The sequence below is a fragment of the Ochlerotatus camptorhynchus genome, unplaced genomic scaffold, assembly GCF_037179485.1.
Source record: "Ochlerotatus camptorhynchus isolate MF236.1 unplaced genomic scaffold, CSIRO-AGI_Acam_v1.1 ptg000039l, whole genome shotgun sequence".
Classification (NCBI taxonomy): domain Eukaryota; kingdom Metazoa; phylum Arthropoda; class Insecta; order Diptera; family Culicidae; genus Ochlerotatus; species Ochlerotatus camptorhynchus.
The window spans coordinates 350,162-372,061 of NW_027040530.1; positions in this window are offsets into that span (position 1 = coordinate 350,162).

Consider the following 21,900-nt stretch of genomic DNA (forward strand, 5'->3'; position numbering starts at 1 on the left):
TTGTCATTGATTTAAGCTCTTGAAAATGATAAGTGGTCAAGGCATCCCACTGGTATCAAACATACGCACTCAAAGTCCGTTCGCAGAACCAAATGAAACGCCTCCTCGCCATGGATCAGCTCTCCGATGGAACCAAGATCAGGATCACCAAGCATGCCAGTCTCAATACCACCCGTTGCGTAATCAATTGCCCAAGCATAGCAAAGGTAACCGATACCGACATTCTGTCGTATCTCAAGGATCAGAAAGTCATACAAATTCGCCGGATTACTAGGAAAGCAAGAACCGGGACCGAAAGAGAGAATACAGCTACTGTTATTCTGACAATCGATGGAACCCGCATTCCAGAACACGTTGACGTTGGGTATCTAAGGTGCAGAACCCGGCCCTATTATCCAGGACCGATGCTCTGTTTCCAATGCTTCGCTTTTGGGCACACAAGCAAACGATGTCAGCAAGCAGATAAGACATGTGGCCAATGCGCAAAAAAACACATTACTGTTCAGGGAGAAAGCTGTTCTGCCATCTCGTTCTGTCCCAGGTGTAACACGAATGATCATTCCATAGCTAGTCGGAACTGCCCGGTGTATAAGACGGAAGACGCAATACAACGTATCCGTGTTGACAGCGGCCAAAAGGATTTTCGAGGTGGCCACCGGAGAGAAAATTATCCAAATCCAAATTATAATCCTAATCCAATCCAATTTCCTCATTTTCCGGCAGATTTTTTAGGTTTTCCACAGGAAACCATGAGACAAATTTTACTCATCGCTGAGTTCCTGCACTTTTGGCGATTATAATTATAATCGCCAAAAGTGCAGGAACTCAGCGATGAGTAAAATTTGTCTCATGGTTTCCTGTAGAAAACCTAAAAAATCTGCCGGAAAATGAGGAAATTGACGATAATTTTATTCAGTCTCGGAGTAGTACCAATAGACTGAGTGAATCCAATCTTTATTTTTCTCAAAGTCGGGAATTTTTCCCTGGAAAATCCTATTATCCGCCGGGACAAAGCTCTTCATCAGCACGAAGGGAATCCAGATGTTCTTTTTCTGTCATTTTAGTAAACACTGAGCGAATTCCACTCCGTTATTCGGACTTCTGAACTGGCATCACTGATAAGTTCGAAATGTGGTGGCTTGTTCAATGCTTCAGTGGCGCTACCATGACAAATGCAAGCACATTCCCAACTTAAACATTATTTGCGATGAATATGATTGGGAGTGTTATGTCTGTTTGTCTGTGGTATAATTTTGACGAAAATTTTAATCGAATCAATGTATACATTTTGAAAAACCACAAAATGCATAAAATTTAATCTATATTCGTTTTGTAATATTTTTGAGTGTTCACTAACACTAATCAAGCACATGTGACATAAAAACGATCAGTTCGGCGAGCAGATACTGATTTTTGAAAAAAATCATCTGGCATCCCTGATTTTATAGTTTATCACACGTTCACATTACTTATCATGGCTGACTCGAAAGATCCAGTTGAAAAAGTTAATAAGTGCGTTAAAAGATACTATTCGATGAGGAAATCATTGAGAAAAGTTAAGGTCCAAAAAGCTGCTGAATCCATAATACCGTTCAAAGATTACTTATCCGGAAAAAAAAAACTTACGGTGCCACGTCAAGCGGAATCGCTTAAAACAGTACATCCATCAGAACAAGCCCAGATGCTGCAAGTAAGCGTTCTCCGGTTGGTGAAAAATGCTAGGAATTGTTTCCTAGCAGCAAAGAAAACCAGCAGGATCAAATCTGAGAAGCTGGTCAAACTGAAGGGTATGTATCAATGTCCGACTTTTCTCCGAAAGTATACCGTTCAATTTTCTTCTAAGATTTTCTTCTTCTATGAAAAATATATTTTGACTGGGCACGCTCGTTCATGGTTATGTCTTGTTCAGTCCATGTAATGCAGATGTTTATGTATTTTTATTTCGTCAACCAACGTAGACGATTACAAATATGTACATAATGTCGTTTTCGTTTTTGCGGTGTAGCACTGGTGTAAATCATTTATTCACCAAAAAATCCCTATTCGGTGTTAATGGTGTTGCTATGGTAGCGACTATGGAAGGGGATGCGCAGTGGGTGAAAGTAGTGAAAATCGAAATTTTGATCAACGTAGGCGTGCATGTTTTTTTCTTCATTGAAACGTCAATTTTTTAAACGATGCATCATCAACTGAAAAAATTGTAACGGACAGTGGTGCAGGATTGTTGGGGTCTTAAATGTGTGACAAAGTTAGGTGGTACTTGTGAAGTGTGCTTGCTGGTGAGTACCGATTGGAATCTACACAATAATTAACGGTGAAGCTGGAATTCCTAGTGGCTATGTGAAGATGGATTCGTATTCATTCCAAGATCAAGATGGAAGGATGCATAGGTGGCACAGTACTCACGGTCCGCTAGTGTTCGTGAGTTATTTGCCGTCAACGCTGACGGTGCCATCTCTCCTACTTAGAGGCACTAGTCTTTTCCTTGTCGTTGGCTTTTGTTTGTGCACCTTTTCAATCCAGACTGAAATTCTGTTACCGGTAACAATAATTATATATCTTTCTCTTTCTCTTTTTCAGCATTCCATCTTCATCAACGACGACCCTACCGGACTGATGAGATGACGATGATGATAAGATGCTGTAAAATTCATCCTCTCTGACGAAGGAATCACAGCCTTTGGACAACATTGATGACCTATGGACTACATCTTCACACGTGCCATAATGCTACACGTGTTAGTACGGTAAGTTGTTTCTGATTTAGGCGCAATTTAAGACAGAAACTAAAACTTTTCTTTTTTTTTAAGGAATCACCCAGAAGAACGACGTGGAGTCTTTTTTCCCGGACGGATAACGCTGGCTGAAAAAACTCCCAGATTGACGATTGACGCAAATTCCGTTTGAAAACCTTCTGGCTGACCTCATAAGCTGATGCAAACTTCTTGAACTGTAAGTTGTACACTTTTCTAGCTCCTCCAACTTATCTTCTATAGTGGTCCCTCGCTTCGATGGAAAGTTCACCTTCATCCCTCTCCAGACGATGAAAGAATACAACGCCGTGTTGTTCATTTCCTTCACCTAGGGTACCCTAGTGTCCCACACTCGCTGGTTTAATTACATGTAGATCCGTAGGCATGCATTGATTTGCTTGGACTGGACTTGCTACGTATACAAGATGTTAGAAGTTTTTTTATTATTATTATAGTCACTTTAACGCTCTTGGGTCATTCGTGACTTGTCCGGAGGTGAGATTTGAACTCGTGACTTTGGCGTGAGAGGTATGGATGCTAACCACTACGCCGGGGTCGCCCCATAGATGGAGATCAGATTATTTTTCTACTAGATCACCCAAGACTAATTCAATATCTGTAGTATCGAAACATGTCCAAACAGATTCAAAGTGTCTATGTGGCTCATAACAACCTATTTTCGTGTATGCCAAATGTTCTAGGCTTTCCATATCGATATTTCGATACTATAGATATTATCCCAGTCTTTGTTGATCTAGTAAAACAAATCATCTGAACTGCAGTACGATTTGGAGAGCCTAAATCATCTGGTATACGTGGGAATAAATAAGCATTATCCAAATAGACACTATGATTCTGTTTGGACATATTTTGATACTACAGACTTTATCCCAGTCGTGACAAACTTGGCACCGTTCGCGTAATTCCGGTGGTAAATGATGTAACGGGACGGAATTGATTTGAATTGAGGAGGGTTAGCCATGATGGTGAAATATTTATTGATTTGTTTTCCAAATACTGTACGTAGGAATTTTAAGAAATGCACTATTGTACAGACGCCTTTAATTAAATACAACTTAAATAACCAACAACCAGGGATGTGGAGTCAGAATCGGAAGCATTTTTTGAGCATCAGGTGTCCAAGTTGGAGTCGAAGAAATAGTAACACCTGAGCAATGTTGACTGTCGCACCACTCGTTTAAACAGCATCTTGACTACCGAAGGTACGACGTTCTTTACTTATATAGCGCAACGCAACAGCCAAAGGTGCTACGTAAAGAGGGTTTTTGGGATAAGAGAAAAACATATTCAAAACCAACGACCTTGGCAACCTATGCCTAGGTGGTTTCTAGCAACACTGCCATTTCAATCAAGACATGATTGGTTCTGGCTTTGACAGTTGAGTAAAATCAAGCAGTCCGCTTCTCTCTTATCCTAGACACTCTCTAAAGCTACGAAAAGCTCCAATCTTGGTGTAGTTATTTGTTTCAAAGGTGTGACCTTCGACCTTCCATTTCTTCACGTAAGAGCTAGGTTATTTACTCGCAGATTAATGCATTGTCATTGTGCACCAGGTTTATCGTTAAACTTACGTGATTGGGTTGACGTTTTGGCAATAAGCTCAAACGAAAGGTTGTCATCTGAAATTTATTGTTGTTACGTTCTAATTTCTTGGATTTATCTTAAACGTCAAACTGATCAATGGCCCAATCTGAAATTAAAATCCGGGAAATATGATACCACTCTTTTAACTAGCTAGCTACTATAAGTGAATGGTAAATTTTGAGGTAGCTAACTAACAAGCTAAAAGGAGCACATATGTGATAAGCCCTCGTTAAATGTACTGAAAAGTCACCTCTATTACTAATTTCGATCGAAACCGATTTTCAGTTTCAATCAAAATCATCATTAGGGGTGATTTTTCAGTACCTTTAAACTCCAACCACATTCCCTGCCAATCACATATGTGCTCCTGCCCTAGCTCCTATCAATCTAGCTGATTTTTTTTTTTCTACAAAAATTGGTACTATATCTAAAGCCTATCACTACTACTCTGAAATGCAACGATCGAGCTCACGGTAGTGGTCCTTCGAACTCCATAAACAAAAAGATCTTCGATGATAGCATTCTGCCACATCGATTGGTTTGCTCGAAAGCACGGTCCCTAAACGAATTTTTTATTCACCAAAAAGTCCCTATTCGGTGTTAATGGTGTTGCTATGGTAGCGACTATGGAAGGGGATGCGCAGTGGGTGAAAGTCGTGAAAATCGAAATTTTGATCAACGTAGGCGTGCATGTTTTTTTCTTCTTTGAAACGTCAATTTTTTAAACGATGCATCATCAACTGAAAAAATTGTAACGGACAGTGGTGCAGGATTGTTGGGGTCTTAAATGTGTGACAAAGTTAGGTGGTACTTGTGAAGTGTGCTTGCTGGTGAGTACCGATTGGAATCTACACAATAATTAACGGTGAAGCTGGAATTCCTAGTGGCTATAATGTGAAGATGGATTCGTATTCATTCCAAGATCAAGATGGAAGGATGCATAGGTGGCACAGTACTCACGGTCCGCTAGTGTTCGTGAGTTATTTGCCGTCAACGCTGACGGTGCCATCTCTCCTACTTAGAGGCACTAGTCTTTTCCTTGTCGTTGGCTTTTGTTTGTGCACCTTTTCAATCCAGACTGAAATTCTGTTACCGGTAACAATAATTATATATCTTTCTCTTTCTCTTTTTCAGCATTCCATCTTCATCAACGACGACCCTACCGGACTGATGAGATGACGATGATGATAAGATGCTGTAAAATTCATCCTCTCTGACGAAGGAATCACAGCCTTTGGACAACATTGATGACCTATGGACTACATCTTCACACGTGCCATAATGCTACACGTGTTAGTACGGTAAGTTGTTTCTGATTTAGGCGCAATTTAAGACAGAAACTAAAACTTTTCTTTTTTTTTTTAAGGAATCACCCAGAAGAACGACGTGGAGTCTTTTTTCCCGGACGGATAACGCTGGCTGAAAAAACTCCCAGATTGACGATTGACGCAAATTCCGTTTGAAAACCTTCTGGCTGACCTCATAAGCTGATGCAAACTTCTTGAACTGTAAGTTGTACACTTTTCTATGCTCCTCCAACTTATCTTCTATAGTGGTCCCTCGCTTCGATGGAAAGTTCACCTTCATCCCTCTCCAGACGATGAAAGAATACAACGCCGTGTTGTTCATTTCCTTCACCTAGGGTATCCTAGTGTCCCACACTCGCTGGTTTAATTACATGTAGATCCGTAGGCATGCATTGATTTGCTTGGACTGGACTTGCTACGTATACAAGATGTTAGAAGTTTTTTTATTATTATTATAGTCACTTTAACGCTCTTGGGTCATTCGTGACTTGTCCGGAGGTGAGATTTGAACTCGTGACTTTGGCGTGAGAGGTATGGATGCTAACCACTACGCCGGGGTCGCCCCATAGATGGAGATCAGATTATTTTTCTACTAGATCACCCAAGACTAATTCAATATCTGTAGTATCGAAACATGTCCAAACAGATTCAAAGTGTCTATGTGGCTCATGACAACCTATTTTCGTGTATGCCAAATGTTCTAGGCTTTCCATATCGATATTTCGATACTATAGATATTATCCCAGTCTTTGTTGATCTAGTAAAACAAATCATCAAAACAAAAGCTCCAATCTTGGTGTAGTTATTTGTTTCAAAGGTGTGACCTTCGACCTTCCATTTCTTCACGTAAGAGCTAGGTTATTTACTCGCAGATTAATGCATTGTCATTGATTTAAGCTCTTGAAAATGATAAGTGGTCAAGGCATCCCACTGGTATCAAACATACGCACTCAAAGTCCGTTCGCAGAACCAAATGAAACGCCTCCTCGCCATGGATCAGCTCTCCGATGGAACCAAGATCAGGATCACCAAGCATGCCAGTCTCAATACCACCCGTTGCGTAATCAATTGCCCAAGCATAGCAAAGGTAACCGATACCGACATTCTGTCGTATCTCAAGGATCAGAAAGTCATACAAATTCGCCGGATTACTAGGAAAGCAAGAACCGGGACCGAAAGAGAGAATACAGCTACTGTTATTCTGACAATCGATGGAACCCGCATTCCAGAACACGTTGACGTTGGGTATCTAAGGTGCAGAACCCGGCCCTATTATCCAGGACCGATGCTCTGTTTCCAATGCTTCGCTTTTGGGCACACAAGCAAACGATGTCAGCAAGCAGATAAGACATGTGGCCAATGCGCAAAAAAACACATTACTGTTCAGGGAGAAAGCTGTTCTGCCATCTCGTTCTGTCCCAGGTGTAACACGAATGATCATTCCATAGCTAGTCGGAACTGCCCGGTGTATAAGACGGAAGACGCAATACAACGTATCCGTGTTGACAGCGGCCAAAAGGATTTTCGAGGTGGCCACCGGAGAGAAAATTATCCAAATCCAAATTATAATCCTAATCCAATCCAATTTCCTCATTTTCCGGCAGATTTTTTAGGTTTCCACAGGAAACCATGAGACAAATTTTACTCATCGCTGAGTTCCTGCACTTTTGGCGATTATAATTATAATCGCCAAAAGTGCAGGAACTCAGCGATGAGTAAAATTTGTCTCATGGTTTCCTGTAGAAAACCTAAAAAATCTGCCGGAAAATGAGGAAATTGACGATAATTTTATTCAGTCTCGGAGTAGTACCAATAGACTGAGTGAATCCAATCTTTATTTTTCTCAAAGTCGGGAATTTTTCCCTGGAAAATCCTATTATCCGCCGGGACAAAGCTCTTCATCAGCACGAAGGGAATCCAGATGTTCTTTTTCTGTCATTTTAGTAAACACTGAGCGAATTCCACTCCGTTATTCGGACTTCTGAACTGGCATCACTTATAAGTTCGAAATGTGGTGGCTTGTTCAATGCTTCAGTGGCGCTACCATGACAAATGCAAGCACATTCCCAACTTAAACATTATTTGCGATGAATATGATTGGGAGTGTTATGTCTGTTTGTCTGTGGTATAATTTTGACGAAAATTTTAATCGAATCAATGTATACATTTTGAAAAACCACAAAATGCATAAAATTTAATCTATATTCGTTTTGTAATATTTTTGAGTGTTCACTAACACTAATCAAGCACATGTGACATAAAAACGATCAGTTCGGCGAGCAGATACTGATTTTTGAAAAAAATCATCTGGCATCCCTGATTTTATAGTTTATCACACGTTCACATTACTTATCATGGCTGACTCGAAAGATCCAGTTGAAAAAGTTAATAAGTGCGTTAAAAGATACTATTCGATGAGGAAATCATTGAGAAAAGTTAAGGTCCAAAAAGCTGCTGAATCCATAATACCGTTCAAAGATTACTTATCCGGAAAAAAAAACTTACGGTGCCACGTCAAGCGGAATCGCTTAAAACAGTACATCCATCAGAACAAGCCCAGATGCTGCAAGTAAGCGTTCTCCGGTTGGTGAAAAATGCTAGGAATTGTTTCCTAGCAGCAAAGAAAACCAGCAGGATCAAATCTGAGAAGCTGGTCAAACTGAAGGGTATGTATCAATGTCCGACTTTTCTCCGAAAGTATACCGTTCAATTTTCTTCTAAGATTTTCTTCTTCTATGAAAAATATATTTTGACTGGGCACGCTCGTTCATGGTTATGTCTTGTTCAGTCCATGTAATGCAGATGTTTATGTATTTTTATTTCGTCAACCAACGTAGACGATTACAAATATGTACATAATGTCGTTTTCGTTTTTGCGGTGTAGCACTGGTGTAAATCATTTATTCACCAAAAAATCCCTATTCGGTGTTAATGGTGTTGCTATGGTAGCGACTATGGAAGGGGATGCGCAGTGGGTGAAAGTCGTGAAAATCGAAATTTTGATCAACGTAGGCGTGCATGTTTTTTTCTTCATTGAAACGTCAATTTTTTAAACGATGCATCATCAACTGAAAAAATTGTAACGGACAGTGGTGCAGGATTGTTGGGGTCTTAAATGTGTGACAAAGTTAGGTGGTACTTGTGAAGTGTGCTTGCTGGTGAGTACCGATTGGAATCTACACAATAATTAACGGTGAAGCTGGAATTCCTAGTGGCTATGTGAAGATGGATTCGTATTCATTCCAAGATCAAGATGGAAGGATGCATAGGTGGCACAGTACTCACGGTCCGCTAGTGTTCGTGAGTTATTTGCCGTCAACGCTGACGGTGCCATCTCTCCTACTTAGAGGCACTAGTCTTTTCCTTGTCGTTGGCTTTTGTTTGTGCACCTTTTCAATCCAGACTGAAATTCTGTTACCGGTAACAATAATTATATATCTTTCTCTTTCTCTTTTTCAGCATTCCATCTTCATCAACGACGACCCTACCGGACTGATGAGATGACGATGATGATAAGATGCTGTAAAATTCATCCTCTCTGACGAAGGAATCACAGCCTTTGGACAACATTGATGACCTATGGACTACATCTTCACACGTGCCATAATGCTACACGTGTTAGTACGGTAAGTTGTTTCTGATTTAGGCGCAATTTAAGACAGAAACTAAAACTTTTCTTTTTTTTTAAGGAATCACCCAGAAGAACGACGTGGAGTCTTTTTTCCCGGACGGATAACGCTGGCTGAAAAAACTCCCAGATTGACGATTGACGCAAATTCCGTTTGAAAACCTTCTGGCTGACCTCATAAGCTGATGCAAACTTCTTGAACTGTAAGTTGTACACTTTTCTATGCTCCTCCAACTTATCTTCTATAGTGGTCCCTCGCTTCGATGGAAAGTTCACCTTCATCCCTCTCCAGACGATGAAAGAATACAACGCCGTGTTGTTCATTTCCTTCACCTAGGGTACCCTAGTGTCCCACACTCGCTGGTTTAATTACATGTAGATCCGTAGGCATGCATTGATTTGCTTGGACTGGACTTGCTACGTATACAAGATGTTAGAAGTTTTTTTATTATTATTATAGTCACTTTAACGCTCTTGGGTCATTCGTGACTTGTCCGGAGGTGAGATTTGAACTCGTGACTTTGGCGTGAGAGGTATGGATGCTAACCACTACGCCGGGGTCGCCCCATAGATGGAGATCAGATTATTTTTCTACTAGATCACCCAAGACTAATTCAATATCTGTAGTATCGAAACATGTCCAAACAGATTCAAAGTGTCTATGTGGCTCATAACAACCTATTTTCGTGTATGCCAAATGTTCTAGGCTTTCCATATCGATATTTCGATACTATAGATATTATCCCAGTCTTTGTTGATCTAGTAAAACAAATCATCTGAACTGCAGTACGATTTGGAGAGCCTAAATCATCTGGTATACGTGGGAATAAATAAGCATTATCCAAATAGACACTATGATTCTGTTTGGACATATTTTGATACTACAGACTTTATCCCAGTCGTGACAAACTTGGCACCGTTCGCGTAATTCCGGTGGTAAATGATGTAACGGGACGGAATTGATTTGAATTGAGGAGGGTTAGCCATGATGGTGAAATATTTATTGATTTGTTTTCCAAATACTGTACGTAGGAATTTTAAGAAATGCACTATTGTACAGACGCCTTTAATTAAATACAACTTAAATAACCAACAACCAGGGATGTGGAGTCAGAATCGGAAGCATTTTTTGAGCATCAGGTGTCCAAGTTGGAGTCGAAGAAATAGTAACACCTGAGCAATGTTGACTGTCGCACCACTCGTTTAAACAGCATCTTGACTACCGAAGGTACGACGTTCTTTACTTATATAGCGCAACGCAACAGCCAAAGGTGCTACGTAAAGAGGGTTTTTGGGATAAGAGAAAAACATATTCAAAACCAACGACCTTGGCAACCTATGCCTAGGTGGTTTCTAGCAACACTGCCATTTCAATCAAGACATGCGTTGCTCGATTGGTTCTGGCTTTGACAGTTGAGTAAAATCAACCAGTCCGCTTCTCTCTTATCCTAGACACTCTCTAAAGCTACGAAAAGCTCCAATCTTGGTGTAGTTATTTGTTTCAAAGGTGTGACCTTCGACCTTCCATTTCTTCACGTAAGAGCTAGGTTATTTACTCGCAGATTAATGCATTGTCATTGTGCACCAGGTTTATCGTTAAACTTACGTGATTGGGTTGACGTTTTGGCAATAAGCTCAAACGAAAGGTTGTCATCTGAAATTTATTGTTGTTACGTTCTAATTTCTTGGATTTATCTTAAACGTCAAACTGATCAATGGCCCAATCTGAAATTAAAATCCGGGAAATATGATACCACTCTTTTAACTAGCTAGCTACTATAAGTGAATGGTAAATTTTGAGGTAGCTAACTAACAAGCTAAAAGGAGCACATATGTGATAAGCCCTCGTTAAATGTACTGAAAAGTCACCTCTATTACTAATTTCGATCGAAACCGATTTTCAGTTTCAATCAAAATCATCATTAGGGGTGATTTTTCAGTACCTTTAAACTCCAACCACATTCCCTGCCAATCACATATGTGCTCCTGCCCTAGCTCCTATCAATCTAGCTGATTTTTTTTTTTCTACAAAAATTGGTACTATATCTAAAGCCTATCACTACTACTCTGAAATGCAACGATCGAGCTCACGGTAGTGGTCCTTCGAACTCCATAAACAAAAAGATCTTCGATGATAGCATTCTGCCACATCGATTGGTTTGCTCGAAAGCACGGTCCCTAAACGAATTTTTTATTCACCAAAAAGTCCCTATTCGGTGTTAATGGTGTTGCTATGGTAGCGACTATGGAAGGGGATGCGCAGTGGGTGAAAGTCGTGAAAATCGAAATTTTGATCAACGTAGGCGTGCATGTTTTTTTCTTCTTTGAAACGTCAATTTTTTAAACGATGCATCATCAACTGAAAAAATTGTAACGGACAGTGATGCAGGATTGTTGGGGTCTTAAATGTGTGACAAAGTTAGGTGGTACTTGTGAAGTGTGCTTGCTGGTGAGTACCGATTGGAATCTACACAATAATTAACGGTGAAGCTGGAATTCCTAGTGGCTATAATGTGAAGATGGATTCGTATTCATTCCAAGATCAAGATGGAAGGATGCATAGGTGGCACAGTACTCACGGTCCGCTAGTGTTCGTGAGTTATTTGCCGTCAACGCTGACGGTGCCATCTCTCCTACTTAGAGGCACTAGTCTTTTCCTTGTCGTTGGCTTTTGTTTGTGCACCTTTTCAATCCAGACTGAAATTCTGTTACCGGTAACAATAATTATATATCTTTCTCTTTCTCTTTTTCAGCATTCCATCTTCATCAACGACGACCCTACCGGACTGATGAGATGACGATGATGATAAGATGCTGTAAAATTCATCCTCTCTGACGAAGGAATCACAGCCTTTGGACAACATTGATGACCTATGGACTACATCTTCACACGTGCCATAATGCTACACGTGTTAGTACGGTAAGTTGTTTCTGATTTAGGCGCAATTTAAGACAGAAACTAAAACTTTTCTTTTTTTTTAAGGAATCACCCAGAAGAACGACGTGGAGTCTTTTTTCCCGGACGGATAACGCTGGCTGAAAAAACTCCCAGATTGACGATTGACGCAAATTCCGTTTGAAAACCTTCTGGCTGACCTCATAAGCTGATGCAAACTTCTTGAACTGTAAGTTGTACACTTTTCTATGCTCCTCCAACTTATCTTCTATAGTGGTCCCTCGCTTCGATGGAAAGTTCACCTTCATCCCTCTCCAGACGATGAAAGAATACAACGCCGTGTTGTTCATTTCCTTCACCTAGGGTATCCTAGTGTCCCACACTCGCTGGTTTAATTACATGTAGATCCGTAGGCATGCATTGATTTGCTTGGACTGGACTTGCTACGTATACAAGATGTTAGAAGTTTTTTTATTATTATTATAGTCACTTTAACGCTCTTGGGTCATTCGTGACTTGTCCGGAGGTGAGATTTGAACTCGTGACTTTGGCGTGAGAGGTATGGATGCTAACCACTACGCCGGGGTCGCCCCATAGATGGAGATCAGATTATTTTTCTACTAGATCACCCAAGACTAATTCAATATCTGTAGTATCGAAACATGTCCAAACAGATTCAAAGTGTCTATGTGGCTCATGACAACCTATTTTCGTGTATGCCAAATGTTCTAGGCTTTCCATATCGATATTTCGATACTATAGATATTATCCCAGTCTTTGTTGATCTAGTAAAACAAATCATCAAAACAAAAGCTCCAATCTTGGTGTAGTTATTTGTTTCAAAGGTGTGACCTTCGACCTTCCATTTCTTCACGTAAGAGCTAGGTTATTTACTCGCAGATTAATGCATTGTCATTGATTTAAGCTCTTGAAAATGATAAGTGGTCAAGGCATCCCACTGGTATCAAACATACGCACTCAAAGTCCGTTCGCAGAACCAAATGAAACGCCTCCTCGCCATGGATCAGCTCTCCGATGGAACCAAGATCAGGATCACCAAGCATGCCAGTCTCAATACCACCCGTTGCGTAATCAATTGCCCAAGCATAGCAAAGGTAACCGATACCGACATTCTGTCGTATCTCAAGGATCAGAAAGTCATACAAATTCGCCGGATTACTAGGAAAGCAAGAACCGGGACCGAAAGAGAGAATACAGCTACTGTTATTCTGACAATCGATGGAACCCGCATTCCAGAACACGTTGACGTTGGGTATCTAAGGTGCAGAACCCGGCCCTATTATCCAGGACCGATGCTCTGTTTCCAATGCTTCGCTTTTGGGCACACAAGCAAACGATGTCAGCAAGCAGATAAGACATGTGGCCAATGCGCAAAAAAACACATTACTGTTCAGGGAGAAAGCTGTTCTGCCATCTCGTTCTGTCCCAGGTGTAACACGAATGATCATTCCATAGCTAGTCGGAACTGCCCGGTGTATAAGACGGAAGACGCAATACAACGTATCCGTGTTGACAGCGGCCAAAAGGATTTTCGAGGTGGCCACCGGAGAGAAAATTATCCAAATCCAAATTATAATCCTAATCCAATCCAATTTCCTCATTTTCCGGCAGATTTTTTAGGTTTTCCACAGGAAACCATGAGACAAATTTTACTCATCGCTGAGTTCCTGCACTTTTGGCGATTATAATTATAATCGCCAAAAGTGCAGGAACTCAGCGATGAGTAAAATTTGTCTCATGGTTTCCTGTAGAAAACCTAAAAAATCTGCCGGAAAATGAGGAAATTGACGATAATTTTATTCAGTCTCGGAGTAGTACCAATAGACTGAGTGAATCCAATCTTTATTTTTCTCAAAGTCGGGAATTTTTCCCTGGAAAATCCTATTATCCGCCGGGACAAAGCTCTTCATCAGCACGAAGGGAATCCAGATGTTCTTTTTCTGTCATTTTAGTAAACACTGAGCGAATTCCACTCCGTTATTCGGACTTCTGAACTGGCATCACTGATAAGTTCGAAATGTGGTGGCTTGTTCAATGCTTCAGTGGCGCTACCATGACAAATGCAAGCACATTCCCAACTTAAACATTATTTGCGATGAATATGATTGGGAGTGTTATGTCTGTTTGTCTGTGGTATAATTTTGACGAAAATTTTAATCGAATCAATGTATACATTTTGAAAAACCACAAAATGCATAAAATTTAATCTATATTCGTTTTGTAATATTTTTGAGTGTTCACTAACACTAATCAAGCACATGTGACATAAAAACGATCAGTTCGGCGAGCAGATACTGATTTTTGAAAAAAATCATCTGGCATCCCTGATTTTATAGTTTATCACACGTTCACATTACTTATCATGGCTGACTCGAAAGATCCAGTTGAAAAAGTTAATAAGTGCGTTAAAAGATACTATTCGATGAGGAAATCATTGAGAAAAGTTAAGGTCCAAAAAGCTGCTGAATCCATAATACCGTTCAAAGATTACTTATCCGGAAAAAAAAACTTACGGTGCCACGTCAAGCGGAATCGCTTAAAACAGTACATCCATCAGAACAAGCCCAGATGCTGCAAGTAAGCGTTCTCCGGTTGGTGAAAAATGCTAGGAATTGTTTCCTAGCAGCAAAGAAAACCAGCAGGATCAAATCTGAGAAGCTGGTCAAACTGAAGGGTATGTATCAATGTCCGACTTTTCTCCGAAAGTATACCGTTCAATTTTCTTCTAAGATTTTCTTCTTCTATGAAAAATATATTTTGACTGGGCACGCTCGTTCATGGTTATGTCTTGTTCAGTCCATGTAATGCAGATGTTTATGTATTTTTATTTCGTCAACCAACGTAGACGATTACAAATATGTACATAATGTCGTTTTCGTTTTTGCGGTGTAGCACTGGTGTAAATCATTTATTCACCAAAAAATCCCTATTCGGTGTTAATGGTGTTGCTATGGTAGCGACTATGGAAGGGGATGCGCAGTGGGTGAAAGTCGTGAAAATCGAAATTTTGATCAACGTAGGCGTGCATGTTTTTTTCTTCATTGAAACGTCAATTTTTTAAACGATGCATCATCAACTGAAAAAATTGTAACGGACAGTGGTGCAGGATTGTTGGGGTCTTAAATGTGTGACAAAGTTAGGTGGTACTTGTGAAGTGTGCTTGCTGGTGAGTACCGATTGGAATCTACACAATAATTAACGGTGAAGCTGGAATTCCTAGTGGCTATGTGAAGATGGATTCGTATTCATTCCAAGATCAAGATGGAAGGATGCATAGGTGGCACAGTACTCACGGTCCGCTAGTGTTCGTGAGTTATTTGCCGTCAACGCTGACGGTGCCATCTCTCCTACTTAGAGGCACTAGTCTTTTCCTTGTCGTTGGCTTTTGTTTGTGCACCTTTTCAATCCAGACTGAAATTCTGTTACCGGTAACAATAATTATATATCTTTCTCTTTCTCTTTTTCAGCATTCCATCTTCATCAACGACGACCCTACCGGACTGATGAGATGACGATGATGATAAGATGCTGTAAAATTCATCCTCTCTGACGAAGGAATCACAGCCTTTGGACAACATTGATGACCTATGGACTACATCTTCACACGTGCCATAATGCTACACGTGTTAGTACGGTAAGTTGTTTCTGATTTAGGCGCAATTTAAGACAGAAACTAAAACTTTTCTTTTTTTTTAAGGAATCACCCAGAAGAACGACGTGGAGTCTTTTTTCCCGGACGGATAACGCTGGCTGAAAAAACTCCCAGATTGACGATTGACGCAAATTCCGTTTGAAAACCTTCTGGCTGACCTCATAAGCTGATGCAAACTTCTTGAACTGTAAGTTGTACACTTTTCTATGCTCCTCCAACTTATCTTCTATAGTGGTCCCTCGCTTCGATGGAAAGTTCACCTTCATCCCTCTCCAGACGATGAAAGAATACAACGCCGTGTTGTTCATTTCCTTCACCTAGGGTACCCTAGTGTCCCACACTCGCTGGTTTAATTACATGTAGATCCGTAGGCATGCATTGATTTGCTTGGACTGGACTTGCTACGTATACAAGATGTTAGAAGTTTTTTTATTATTATTATAGTCACTTTAACGCTCTTGGGTCATTCGTGACTTGTCCGGAGGTGAGATTTGAACTCGTGACTTTGGCGTGAGAGGTATGGATGCTAACCACTACGCCGGGGTCGCCCCATAGATGGAGATCAGATTATTTTTCTACTAGATCACCCAAGACTAATTCAATATCTGTAGTATCGAAACATGTCCAAACAGATTCAAAGTGTCTATGTGGCTCATAACAACCTATTTTCGTGTATGCCAAATGTTCTAGGCTTTCCATATCGATATTTCGATACTATAGATATTATCCCAGTCTTTGTTGATCTAGTAAAACAAATCATCTGAACTGCAGTACGATTTGGAGAGCCTAAATCATCTGGTATACGTGGGAATAAATAAGCATTATCCAAATAGACACTATGATTCTGTTTGGACATATTTTGATACTACAGACTTTATCCCAGTCGTGACAAACTTGGCACCGTTCGCGTAATTCCGGTGGTAAATGATGTAACGGGACGGAATTGATTTGAATTGAGGAGGGTTAGCCATGATGGTGAAATATTTATTGATTTGTTTTCCAAATACTGTACGTAGGAATTTTAAGAAATGCACTATTGTACAGACGCCTTTAATTAAATACAACTTAAATAACCAACAACCAGGGATGTGGAGTCAGAATCGGAAGCATTTTTTGAGCATCAGGTGTCCAAGTTGGAGTCGAAGAAATAGTAACACCTGAGCAATGTTGACTGTCGCACCACTCGTTTAAACAGCATCTTGACTACCGAAGGTACGACGTTCTTTACTTATATAGCGCAACGCAACAGCCAAAGGTGCTACGTAAAGAGGGTTTTTGGGATAAGAGAAAAACATATTCAAAACCAACGACCTTGGCAACCTATGCCTAGGTGGTTTCTAGCAACACTGCCATTTCAATCAAGACATGCGTTGCTCGATTGGTTCTGGCTTTGACAGTTGAGTAAAATCAACCAGTCCGCTTCTCTCTTATCCTAGACACTCTCTAAAGCTACGAAAAGCTCCAATCTTGGTGTAGTTATTTGTTTCAAAGGTGTGACCTTCGACCTTCCATTTCTTCACGTAAGAGCTAGGTTATTTACTCGCAGATTAATGCATTGTCATTGTGCACCAGGTTTATCGTTAAACTTACGTGATTGGGTTGACGTTTTGGCAATAAGCTCAAACGAAAGGTTGTCATCTGAAATTTATTGTTGTTACGTTCTAATTTCTTGGATTTATCTTAAACGTCAAACTGATCAATGGCCCAATCTGAAATTAAAATCCGGGAAATATGATACCACTCTTTTAACTAGCTAGCTACTATAAGTGAATGGTAAATTTTGAGGTAGCTAACTAACAAGCTAAAAGGAGTACATATCCCTCGTTAAATGTACTGAAAAGTCACCTCTATTACTAATTTCGATCGAAACCGATTTTCAGTTTCAATCAAAATCATCATTAGGGGTGATTTTTCAGTACCTTTAAACTCCAACCACATTCCCTGCCAATCACATATGTGCTCCTGCCCTAGCTCCTATCAATCTAGCTGATTTTTTTTTTTCTACAAAAATTGGTACTATATCTAAAGCCTATCACTACTACTCTGAAATGCAACGATCGAGCTCACGGTAGTGGTCCTTCGAACTCCATAAATAAAAAGATCTTCGATGATAGCATTCTGCCACATCGATTGGTTTGCTCGAAAGCACGGTCCCTAAACGAATTTTTTATTCACCAAAAAGTCCCTATTCGGTGTTAATGGTGTTGCTATGGTAGCGACTATGGAAGGGGATGCGCAGTGGGTGAAAGTCGTGAAAATCGAAATTTTGATCAACGTAGGCGTGCATGTTTTTTTCTTCATTGAAACGTCAATTTTTTAAACGATGCATCATCAACTGAAAAAATTGTAACGGACAGTGGTGCAGGATTGTTGGGGTCTTAAATGTGTGACAAAGTTAGGTGGTACTTGTGAAGTGTGCTTGCTGGTGAGTACCGATTGGAATCTACACAATAATTAACGGTGAAACTGGAATTCCTAGTGGCTATAATGTGAAGATGGATTCGTATTCATTCCAAGATCAAGATGGAAGGATGCATAGGTGGCACAGTACTCACGGTCCGCTAGTGTTCGTGAGTTATTTGCCGTCAACGCTGACGGTGCCATCTCTCCTACTTAGAGGCACTAGTCTTTTCCTTGTCGTTGGCTTTTGTTTGTGCACCTTTTCAATCCAGACTGAAATTCTGTTACCGGTAACAATAATTATATATCTTTCTCTTTTTCAGCATTCCATCTTCATCAACGACGACCCTACCGGACTGATGAGATGACGATGATGATAAGATGCTGTAAAATTCATCCTCTCTGACGAAGGAATCACAGCCTTTGGACAACATTGATGACCTATGGACTACATCTTCACACGTGCCATAATGCTACACGTGTTAGTACGGTAAGTTGTTTCTGATTTAGGCGCAATTTAAGACAGAAACTAAAACTTTTCTTTTTTTTTAAGGAATCACCCAGAAGAACGACGTGGAGTCTTTTTTCCCGGACGGATAACGCTGGCTGAAAAAACTCCCAGATTGACGATTGACGCAAATTCCGTTTGAAAACCTTCTGGCTGACCTCATAAGCTGATGCAAACTTCTGTAAGTTGTACACTTTTCTATGCTCCTCCAACTTATCTTCTATAGTGGTCCCTCGCTTCGATGGAAAGTTCACCTTCATCCCTCTCCAGACGATGAAGGAATACAACGCCGTGTTGTTCATTTCCTTGACCTAGGGTATCCTAGTGTCCCACACTCGCTGGTTTAATTACATGTAGATGCGTAGGCATGCGTTGATTTGCTTGGACTGGACTTGCTACGTATACAAGATGTTATAAGTTTTTTTTATTATTATTATAGTCACTTCAACGCTCTTGGGTCATTCGTGACTTGTCCGGAGGTGAGATTTGAACTCGTGACTTTGGCGTGAGAGGTATGGATGCTAACCACTACGCCGGGGTTGCCCCATAGATGGAGATCAGATTATTTTTCTACTAGATCACCCAAGACTAATTCAATATCTGTAGTATCGAAACATGTCCAAACAGATTCAAAGTGTCTATGTGGCTCATGACAACCTATTTTCGTGTATGCCAAATGTTCTAGGCTTTCCATATCGATATTTCGATACTATAGATATTATCCCAGTCTTTGTTGATCTAGTAAAACAAATCATCTGAACTGCAGTACGATTTGGAGAGCCTAAATCATCTGGTATACGTGGGAATAAATAAGCATTATCCATATAGACACTATGATTCTGTTTGGACATATTTTGATACTACAGACTTTATCCCAGTCGTGACAAACTTGGCACCGTTCGCGTGATTCCGGTGGTAAATGATGTAAAGGGACGGAATTGATTTGAATTGAGGAGGGTTAGCCATGATGGTTACCTATTATGTTTGGTGAAATATTTATTGATTTGTTTTCCAAATACTGTACGTAGGAATTTTAAGAAATGCACTATTGTACAGACGCCTTTAATTAAATACAACTTAAATAACCAACAACCAGGGATGTGGAGTCAGAATCGGAAGCATTTTTTGAGCATCAGGTGTCCAAGTTGGAGTCGAAGAAATAGTAACACCTGAGCAATGTTGACTGTCGCACCACTTGTTTAAACAGCATCTTGACTACCGAAGGTACGACGTTCTTTACTTATATAGCGCAACGCAACAGCCAAAGGTGCTACGTAAAGAGGGTTTTTGGGATAAGAGAAAAACATATTCAAAACCAACGACCTTGGCAACCTATGCCTAGGTGGTTTCTAGCAACACTGCCATTTCAATCAAGACATGCGTTGCTCGATTGGTTCAGGCTTTGACAGTTGAGTAAAATCAAGCAGTCCGCTTCTCTCTTATCCTAGACACTCTCTAAAGCTACGAAAAGCTCCAATCTTGGTGTAGTTATTTGTTTCAAAGGTGTGACCTTCGACCTTCCATTTCTTCACGTAAGAGCTAGGTTATTTACTCGCAGATTAATGCATTGTCATTGATTTAAGCTCTTGAAAATGATAAGTGGTCAAGGCATCCCACTGGTATCAAACATACGCACTCAAAGTCCGTTCGCAGAACCAAATGAAACGCCTCCTCGCCATGGATCAGCTCTCCGATGGAACCAAGATCAGGATCACCAAGCATGCCAGTCTCAATACCACCCGTTGCGTAATCAATTGCCCAAGCATAGCAAAGGTAACCGATACCGACATTCTGTCGTATCTCAAGGATCAGAAAGTCATACAAATTCGCCGGATTACTAGGAAAGCAAGAACCGGGACCGAAAGAGAGAATACAGCTACTGTTATTCTGACAATCGATGGAACCCGCATTCCAGAACACGTTGACGTTGGGTATCTAAGGTGCAGAACCCGGCCCTATTACCCAGGACCGATGCTCTGTTTCCAATGCTTCGCTTTTGGGCACACAAGTAAACGATGTCAGCAAGCAGATAAGACATGTGGCCAATGCGCAAAAAAACACATTACTGTTCAGGGAGAAAGCTGTTCTGCCATCTCGTTCTGTCCCAGGTGTAACACGAATGATCATTCCTTAGCTAGTCGGAACTGCCCGGTGTATAAGACGGAAGACGCAATACAACGTATCCGTGTTGACAAGGGAATCCCATACCCAGCGGCCAAAAGGATTTTCGAGGTGGCCACCGGAGAGAAAATTATCCAAATCCAAATTATAATCCTAATCCAATCCAATTTCCTCATTTTCCGGCAGATTTTTTAGGTTTTCCACAGGAAACCATGAGACAAATTTTACTCATCGCTGAGTTCCTGCACTTTTGGCGATTATAATCGCCAAAAGTGCAGGAACTCAGCGATGAGTAAAATTTGTCTCATGGTTTCCTGTAGAAAACCTAAAAAATCTGCCGGAAAATGAGGAAATTGACGATAATTTTATTCAGTCTCGGAGTAGTACCAATAGACTGAGTGAATCCAATCTTTATTTTTCTCAAAGTCGGGAATTTTTCCCTGGAAAATCCTATTATCCGCCGGGACAAAGCTCTTCATCAGCACGAAGGGAATCCAGATGTTCTTTTTCTGTCATTTTAGTAAACACTGAGCGAATTCCACTCCATTATTCGGACTTAGTATAATCACAGACAAACAGACATAACACTCCCAATCATATTCATCGCAAATAATGTTTAAGTTGGGAATGTGCTTGCATTTGTCATGGTAGCGCCACTGAAGCATTGAACAAGCCACCACATTTCGAACTTATCAGTGATGCCAGTTCTTTTTCACGTCTAGTTAGTAGATTTAAGCTCTTGAAAATGATAAGTGGTCAAGGCATCCCACTGGTATCCAGTGTGTGTCTCACATACCACATCTGACGAATACAGAAAAAAATTGTTGAATATTACATCAAAACTGCTGCACATTAGTCATTCATTACGTTGTACGATGTACACAGCATTCGAGAACAAATCATGTTGATGACTGTAATATTCTATCAACTTTTATCAGTTATTGATGTTCAATACTTCACCATGAATATCATTGATTGATACATATTATTCTTTTTCTTCTGTGTACAA